Source organism: Sminthopsis crassicaudata, chromosome 3 (genome assembly GCF_048593235.1).
Source record: "Sminthopsis crassicaudata isolate SCR6 chromosome 3, ASM4859323v1, whole genome shotgun sequence".
NCBI lineage: Eukaryota > Metazoa > Chordata > Mammalia > Dasyuromorphia > Dasyuridae > Sminthopsis > Sminthopsis crassicaudata.
This window is the reverse complement of record NC_133619.1, coordinates 327,962,892-327,971,604: the sequence shown is the minus strand read 5'-3', so window position 1 is coordinate 327,971,604 and position 8,713 is coordinate 327,962,892. Positions and strand designations below refer to the sequence as shown.

The 8,713-nt window shown below is 40.9% G+C and overlaps 1 protein-coding gene across 2 annotated transcripts in view; it reads left to right on the top strand.

Annotated features, from left to right (window-relative positions):
- The first annotated feature begins 4,048 nt into the window (after positions 1 to 4,048).
- GPR156 (G protein-coupled receptor 156) overlaps positions 4,049 to 8,713 on the top strand; it is a 109,564-nt gene continuing 104,899 nt past the window's right edge. For both annotated transcript variants that reach the window (XM_074301334.1, XM_074301333.1), the window contains exon 1: positions 4,049 to 4,207. The gene's annotated coding sequence lies outside the window, so the exon portion shown is untranslated. The remainder of the gene's footprint in view (positions 4,208 to 8,713) is intronic.

Sequence of the window (8,713 nt, the reverse complement as noted above, 5' to 3'; positions counted from 1 at the left end):
TGTGCCAGGCACTAATAAGTGCTGTTAATACAAAAATGGCAAAGGACAATTCCTATCTTTAGACAAAGTGCAAACAAAATATATAAAGCAAGCTATATACAGAAAAAATAGAAAATAATTGGCAGAGAGAAGACACTGAAGTTAAGAGAGGTTAGGGAAGACTTCCTGTACAGGAAGAAATCCTGTAGTGGGATTGCACTTGGAATTTAAAAGAAGCTGAGGAGGTCAGTAATTCTAGTGGAAAAGAAAGAACATTTCAGGAATAGGGAAAATGCTTATAGTCAAGAGATGGAATATCATGTTTGTAGAATAGCCAGTGTTACTGGATTGCAGAATACATTTCCAGGAGTAAGGTGTTAGTAAGAAGTTTGGAGAGGTTGATTGCTTGGCTGGTTCTTCATGCTTGAATAGGACCAAAATGATATCACTATGTTAGGGTCAAGGTACAGTGTGTCCAACTGTGCTTGATCAGACCAATAAAAGCTTGGAAGGCTCTGCCACAGGTTGCGCATAAATAGTTCCTATTAACATTTGGAGTGGAGATATCTCCAAATCTATGCATCTGGTGTTTCTTTTGAGCTATTAAAATTCTTCTTTCCTTATAAAGCACAGTGTCTTCTTTGATGCAGAAACAATATCCCTGGCAATCCTGTACTGGTGTCCCACATCTTATAATCAATTCCAAGTTTCTTCAGTGAGATCTCAAGAGTGTTCCTTTTATTGCTTCTTCTGACCTCCATGTGAGTGCTTGACTTGTGTGAGTTCTCTGTATAATTGGTTTTTAAGCAAATAAACATTTGCCATTTGAACAACATGACTCTAGAGTTGTGCTCTCTGAAGTAGAGTTTAAATGTTTGGCAGTTCAGATGAATAAAAAGGACTCAATGTCTGGTACCCTATCTTTCCAAGTAACCTTCAGAATCTTCCTAATATAATTCAGATGGAAGCAGTTCAATTTTCTGACATAGCAATGGTAGACTGTCCTGCTACAGACATACAATAAAGTCAACAGCTTTATAAACTTACTGGTAGGCAGATTGATACTTCTCCTCTACCACACTTTCTTTCTAAGCTTCTTAGACACAGATTTAATTAGGCAATGTGTGTGCATCAACCTCATGCTCAATGTGTACATTTCTGGAAAGTATTCTACAAAAGTAAATTAATTTATCCACATCATTCAAAGTCTCTCCATTTGCTGTAACCGATGGTTCTACATATGGATGGAGTGGTGCTGGCTGTTGGAGAACATCTTTTTCCTTGTTATTAATTGTTAGATCCAAATTAGCACAAGCACAGAGAATTGGTGTTGCATCTCAGCCTTAGAGGGTATATTGAGTGTATAATTATCTGAGAACAAAAAGTGGTACACCAACTCTTCCTCCACTTTATTTTTGGCTTATAGCCTTTTTAGTTAAATAATTTATCATAAGTACAATAACTGAGCTTGATGCCATTTTCATCCATGTTGAAGGCTTCTCTCAACATTAATGAAAACCTCATATTAAAAGGCATGGGAGGAAGCACACAGCTCTGCTTCACTCCACTGCTTCCTGAGAAAACATGAGAACATTGTCCATTATCCAGAACCCATGAAATCATGCTTTTGTGGAACTGGCCTGCAATACTGATGAACTTCTCTGGGCAACCAAATTTTGTCATCTTCTACAAGTTCTCACAACTGACAATATTGAAAGCCTTGTTTAGTGTATTTATATGTATATGTGTGTGTGTATAGATATATACATACTAAACATATATATATATATATATATACAGCTCCATTTTGGTCCTGACATTTCTCTTGGAGTTGATAGCAAATACCATGTTGACCATTCCATGGCACTTTCTGATGCCTCACCAACGTGGACAAATGACTATTTTCCAGATGAAGAATCAGTCAATTAAAATGAAGACTCTGGCAAGAATCTTGCTTCTAATGACTGGGAGAGATGGACTCTCCACACAATCCTCTTCTCCTCCCTGTGATTATCACAGAATAATCTGTGAGGAGAAAGCTGGATTATGAAGGGTTTTGCATGACAAATAGAGCATCTTGTATTGGAGGTAATGGAAACCAATGGAGCTTATTGAGCAGGGTGGTGACATCATCAGACCTGCACTTTAGGAAAAATCTCCCTTTAGTAGCTGAATGAAAGATAGATTAGAGGGATAAAAGAATTTAGCAACCAGATATTACAATAATCCAGTATTGAGATGAACCCTGTATCAAGGTCTTAGAAGAGAGAAGCAACAAAGATGAGCTCCAGGAAGTTAAAGTGGACCCATATTCACCTTTTACGTACTTTACATGAGGATTTCTTACATCACTTGAACCAGTTGAGTCCTAAGAGATAAGATAGTCAAGTTCTATGCAGGATACTCCAGGTGAGGAAACCCTCTTTATCGAGATAGATGAACAAATGTTCTGAAACTCATAGTCTTAGAGTATCGGGGCCCTGAGGTGACCTGTCCTGGGACTCACAACCAGTACATAGTCAGAGGCAGGCCTAAAAGATCTTCTTTATTGGGAAGTTGTAAAGGGCTGAAACTCTTGAGTCAATGCACTGGGGTCAAACAATAGAGCACTTGAGGTTGATTACTGTTTGGACTGTACTCTATAAGAATATGCTTGGAAAATGACCCCTCCCACTATCCTGTGCTGGCCCAATCGTTTGGTGTATACAGAGAATTGAGGGAGGGACTAGGAGGTGCAGTGAGACTAGCCAGGGTCACTTCTGCGAGAGAGACAAGATGGTCAAGTTGCAGAGATCCCACCAGTCCACTCTCTTCACTTCTACCGCTAAAGACCAAGAATAAAGACTTTTGCTTATCCTGACTCTGGCTGATTCCAAGGCACCCAGGATGCTAACGCAGGTCTTCTTGACTCCACAGGCGGTCTTCTTGACTCCAGGTCCAGCACTCACCACTGCACACCTAGCCACGTCATATAAGATAATTGTTTCTGACTAGACAATTAAATGTCAATAAAGAGAGCAAGGTATCAATAAACTCTGGATAAGTGTTCCAATTCCCAATTACTTTATGAAACTAAGATCATGAGAGAATAGATTTAGTAAAGAGCCTCAGAAGCTAATTGCATTCCATTATGCTTCCTCATTTTTCTGGGAGGGAGTTTCAGGGAGGTCCATAGACTTGACCGACATCATTTAGTCATTATCTGAGGCAGAATCTGAACCCATATTCTTTAACTCCCAACCCAGGACTCTCCACTGACTTGTGTTGCCTCCATAAATCCACTGTCTCTGGGGATGAATAGGAGTCAAGGTGTTAGAAAGATGAAGTGAAGTCAAAATTCTACCCTGTCACCTCCTCCCAATCGAGTTCAGAAAGAGAACCCTCTTTATTTTGGAATCATGAGTACTCAGTAATAGTAAACCTAAATGCACTGCAAAACATAAGTAAAAAGAGAATTTGTTGTTATTTGGTTGATTTGTCCCTATCCAACTTTTTGTTGACCCCATTTGGGATTTTCTTGGCCAAGATACTAAAGTGGTTTGCTCTTTTCTTCTCCAATTCACTTTCAAGATGGGAAAAGCAAGGCAAGCAGAGTTAAGTAACTTTCTAGGGTCTGAGGTTGGACTTGAATTCGGGTCTTCCTGATTTCAGGCCCGACCCCTATGCTGCCTTAAAGGTTAATAGAAGCTGTCCAGGATAAAGCTTAGAAAGTCGGGAGAGGAATATTAAGTCAGTCACTTCTCAATCTCGGGTGGTTTCAACATAAATAACGCCCCCTTCCCCCACCTTTTCAGTAACTATTTCAACTGTTGGGAAATCCCCGGTATTCCTCTTTAGGATACAGAAAGTTAAACTACTGGACACTTCAGGGTCAGAAAATCCCGGCAGAAGAGGCACAAAATGGAAAAGGGGAAGATGGAAAGAGGGGTCGAGGAGATAGAAAAAGGGTAATCTGGCAGAACACAGAATGAAAAGGGCCAGGCGGGGGGATGGAGGCGGGGTTGAAAGGGTGGCCCAGGAGGGAGAAGGAGGCGGTGGCAACCGCCGAGGAGGGGAGGAGAAAGAAGAGCTGAATTTGTAAGAGCTTAGCCGGGAGAGCCGAGGTCGCTGTCTGCAACTCCCTCCGCCTAGTTTCTCAGGCTTCATCCTCCTGGTCCTCCCCCGAGACCACAACACCTCTACCACCACCACAGTCACCTAGCCTCGGCGCTGGCCCGGGATCTGAGAGGTGAGTGCGCGCCGTGGATTCGAGTCCCGGCTCCTCCACGTGTGGAGGGGAGGCTGCGGAGCAGGGCCCGTCATCTCCAGGCGGTTAGCGCTGTGGTACCGAGAGCCTGACTCAGTAGAGTTCACCTCGGGGTAGGGCGAGGGTCTGTCCCTTCGGTACTACGGCAGGAGGGAACTAGGGAACGGCCCAAGCCGCGATCACTGCCTAAGGGTGGACACCGGTAGTCATTGGCACGTTGAGCCAACCACGCTCGTGGGCTGTGACAGGTAGCGTGCGGGTTGTCACTGCCATTCTTTGCAGAATTGTCTGTTTTAAGACTGCCCGCCGCTCCAGTTCCAGCCTCCATCCAGTCTGTGATCTGTGGGAATAAAGGGGGAACGTTCTGTGTTTGGGCCCCCGCCTCCTACTTTACGGGAGCTGGGGCGAGCAGAGTTCTCTATAGGAATTTATAAGACCCCAAAGCTGAAGCTGCCGGGGACTTCAGTCGCCGTCAGATCCACCCCCATCCACCCCCACTCCCGCTTGTTTTACTGATAAGGAAACCGAGACGGTGAGACTAAAGAGTTCCCCAAGTTCACAGATATAGGTTTAAGAAGCGGAATTAGAATCCAGCTCATCGGACTCCCGCAGTGCCCGAAAGTGGGAACTCCTTGGGCTTACTAAGGATACTTTTTGAACCTAAAAGGGGAATTTGGAATGAGGGGCAAGGCAATATATTGTTCTCTCTTCTAGAAGTTATGCTGTCTATCAGAGGACACTAAGCATTTTAGAAATTTTAAAGTCAGAGACTCCCACTGTTGTTCAAATTGGGAGTCAGGCCAGTGTGATATAGTATGTTAATGGATAGGGTGATATTCTGACCGAAAGCTGCTGCTGGGCTTTGCCTCTGGGACGATTGTTGTTCCGGTAAGCTACTCCTTTCTGAGAGATGAAATTGAGAAGCCTTGCACGTCGTTTTGCCAGAAATATAGTATTTTCCAATCTTCAGCTTCTTCCTTCATCCTCAGTTCTTACACGAAACTATACCTACTCATTCATTTCTTTCCTCTCCACCATTTCCAAAAGTATGTAGAAAGACCTTCAGGAGTATTTTTGTTACCTGGATTCAGCTGTTTGGATTTTGGAAAGAAAATGATCAACTACTCTGATTATACTGAAATCCATCTATCCATCCATCCATCCATCATCAAGTATTTATTAAGCCACGACTATGTGCCTGGCACTGGCATCCAGGTACAAAGAATGAAATAAACACCCATCAAAAGGACTTTGCATTTTAATGCATGAAGGGAAGAGTTAGCAAACTTTAGATTTCCAAGTCCCATTGTTTCTCATTATATATAGGTAGGAGTGGTGAATATTGCTTCCTGGAAATGGGTTTCCCTTTTTCATTGCCTCTGATAAGAACTGGAGTTTTCCTAACAGCCATGGCAAGGTCATAGGTTGCCTTTTATATTAGAAGATGAGAATGTGGAGGCCATCTGCTAAAAGTAGATATCCTGGCTGTGTGTGTGTGTGTGTGTGTGTGTGTGTGTGTGTGTGTGTGTGTGTGTTAATGTACAATTACTCCATTCATTTGTTCATCAATTATGTATTAACAATTTACTATGTATAGCACATTGTTCAGGGGATGAAAGATATATAATAATGGATGATGTTTTGTATGTATACTCAGTATAATCACATACACCTGTGGTCTCATCAGAATGAGTATTACTTCCAATGACACACAAGGCACATCCAAGCCTACCCATCCAGGACCCTGTAAATTTGCCACAGAGGGCCACCCAATGTGCTGGGATCCCTCTCTGCTTTCTTTTAGCATTTCAAGTCCTCCTAATAAAACATATGGATTGTGCACTGCTAAAATGTTGCTTTTATGATATGATTACCCATTTCCTTTTACACTCATCCATTTCTTAAATACAGAATTTTATGTTGTATATACTGGGTATTCCAAAATCTTTGTTCCTTCAGTTCTTCCTTCTCTCCTTTCCTCTTTCCTTCCTTCCCTTTCTTCCTGTTCACATAGGATATCATACCCTTAACTACATATGCTCTTAAAAACATTTTTTTTTCCTTTTGGACCTCTGAACCCTCCTAAGGTATCTTGGGGTTTATTGCTAGATTTCTTTCTAAAGGACCATGTCTTAAATCAAAACCAATCTGATTCTCATTGACCACCTATAGGTCCTAGTTAAGCCCCATTTGGTCATTGTTTGGGAACTCAGTGACTCAGATTGAATGTAAATAGCAATCATTTCTGCATTGGCCAGAAACTCTGAGGCGTCTCTTCCCTCCCAAATTTATTTGTTTATTTGATTTGTTTCGATTAAGGGGGATGAGAGGTGGGGAAGGACTAGCCTTAATCACTGAATGGGTTCAATCTTAGTCAAACTAAGAACTGTTGTAGAACTTAGCTTAAAAAGGCCAAGGTCCCTCATTGCATGCAGAACCTTCTCCAGTCATTTTGATTCATATCTTGCCACTGGACCTAGATGGCTCTGGGGAGAAAGTGAGGCAGGTGACCTTGCAGAGCTGTCCCTCATTTAAATCCAATTCACTTGCATGTCATGGCATCAACTTCCTGATGTAATGGTCCTCTGCAAGAATGAAGGACAAACAACTTCAGTTCTAAGCTTTTATATACTTTAATCTTTTTTTTATTTTAATAATAAGCTTTATAGCTTAAAATTACAGTAAGACTTTTAGGACACAGTGTATTAATTTATGCACATATTTTCTTCCCTAATTGAATGTAAGCCCATTAAGGACAGGAACTTTTTTATTTTTCCCTTTATATCCCCAGCATTTAGTACTGTGCCTGCTACACAGTGGATTCTTCATAAATACTTGTTGATTGTTGATAGAGAGATAGACCTGTGACTTCAACTAATAACAGGAGCTCCTAATGAGAAATTCCTTCCACCAATTCAGGGCTAGAAATTGCTCTGTAGCCTATAGTTTTAAAAAGTTGCCTGTGGCACTGCATGGAATCACAAAACCAATATGTGCCAGAAATAAAGACAAGGAATAAGGTCCTCCTGACTCAGACCAAATTTCTACCCACTGTGATTGCTATAAGAACAAATAATAAAATATTATAAACCCCATTGGTCTTAATATAGGCCACATGCTTCTATACAGGCTTGTATAAAACTGAAGAGGTATCATATGGTGAGACTGAGGAACAACTTCTCAAACACTCCATTGGTACCCATTCAAAGCTAGAATATCTAGAGGAAGGTTGAAGAGTCATTTTGTGTGCTTATATATATTTTTTTCTTTCAAATAAATATTCTTTTATATTCTATATCTGGAGGCCCACGCACTCCTTGGAACAAACTTACAGGAGGCCAGGAAGAACTGTTCAGAATGACTCCATCTTGTGCACTATTTAGAGGAAGACACAAAGAAGATTCCCATATGATAAGAAGTTGCAGATATGTTGTGATCAGCACAGTTGAAGGGGCTCTTCACACTAATTACATCATAAAAACATTTAAATATTTAAGACCCAGAATTGTTCATTTTAGGCTATTCCTCCGAGTTTTCCCTCAGTTTATTTTGTCTATATCTTGTTTACAGTAATTGTTTGCATGTTGTCTTCCCTTCTCCCATTAGACAACAATCAGGTGTTGGGTTTGTTTTTTGAATTTGTTTTGTTTTGCTTTTTTGCTTATTTTGTTCTTTTTTTGGCACCATTGCCTAATAACCATTTCTGGCTAATTGTAGGTGTTTATTAAGTACTGGTTGAGTTGACTGCAAGTAGATGACTTTTTTTATTTCCATTCAAATAGAAATGATTTTATGGACATGTCTTATATTTAGAGGCAACCTATATTCAGACCAATAGGGTAAAAATATAATTGCTGAATGACTAAGATTTTCCCTCGGTAGTTATGTTAAAATAATATTGGTGAGGATGGTATCATTGAAAGTTGAGTCTGTATACTACATAGACCTAAAATGAAGTCTCTCTGAAAGGAAAAAAACAATAAGGATATACATTGACAAATAATTGCTTTTTTCTTACTATCCTCCAGAAACTCCTTAGAGCTTCAATGGTTTTTTTATGATTAAAGAGGGAACTAACCCAGCTGGGTCCCTCTTACTTGTTCACTTGCTCTCTGTGCTTCTAGGGCTGCCCCTTGCTCAGTTGCAAAACTGACAAACATTATTGCCTGCAGTCCATCCCCTCTGCCTGTATTATCTCTATTTCATGGCATTCAGCACTACCAAGCCTTCTCTGCTGCTGTGAGCACCTACTACTGGGAAGCAGATTCCAAGACATAATTCAAAAGGCAACTTTTTAGGGAGGCAAACTCCAAAGGGTCCTTTTCTAAACTACCTACTTCTTCCTAGAAGTTCTTTGCATCCTCAGGGATTTGGTGAGGAGTATAGGAAGAGAAAATGGAAGAGAAATGTTCTGGGGAGTGAGGAAGAATTGATGAGCATTGCAATGAGACTCATCAATCAATCAACAAACATTTATTAGGCCCTAGG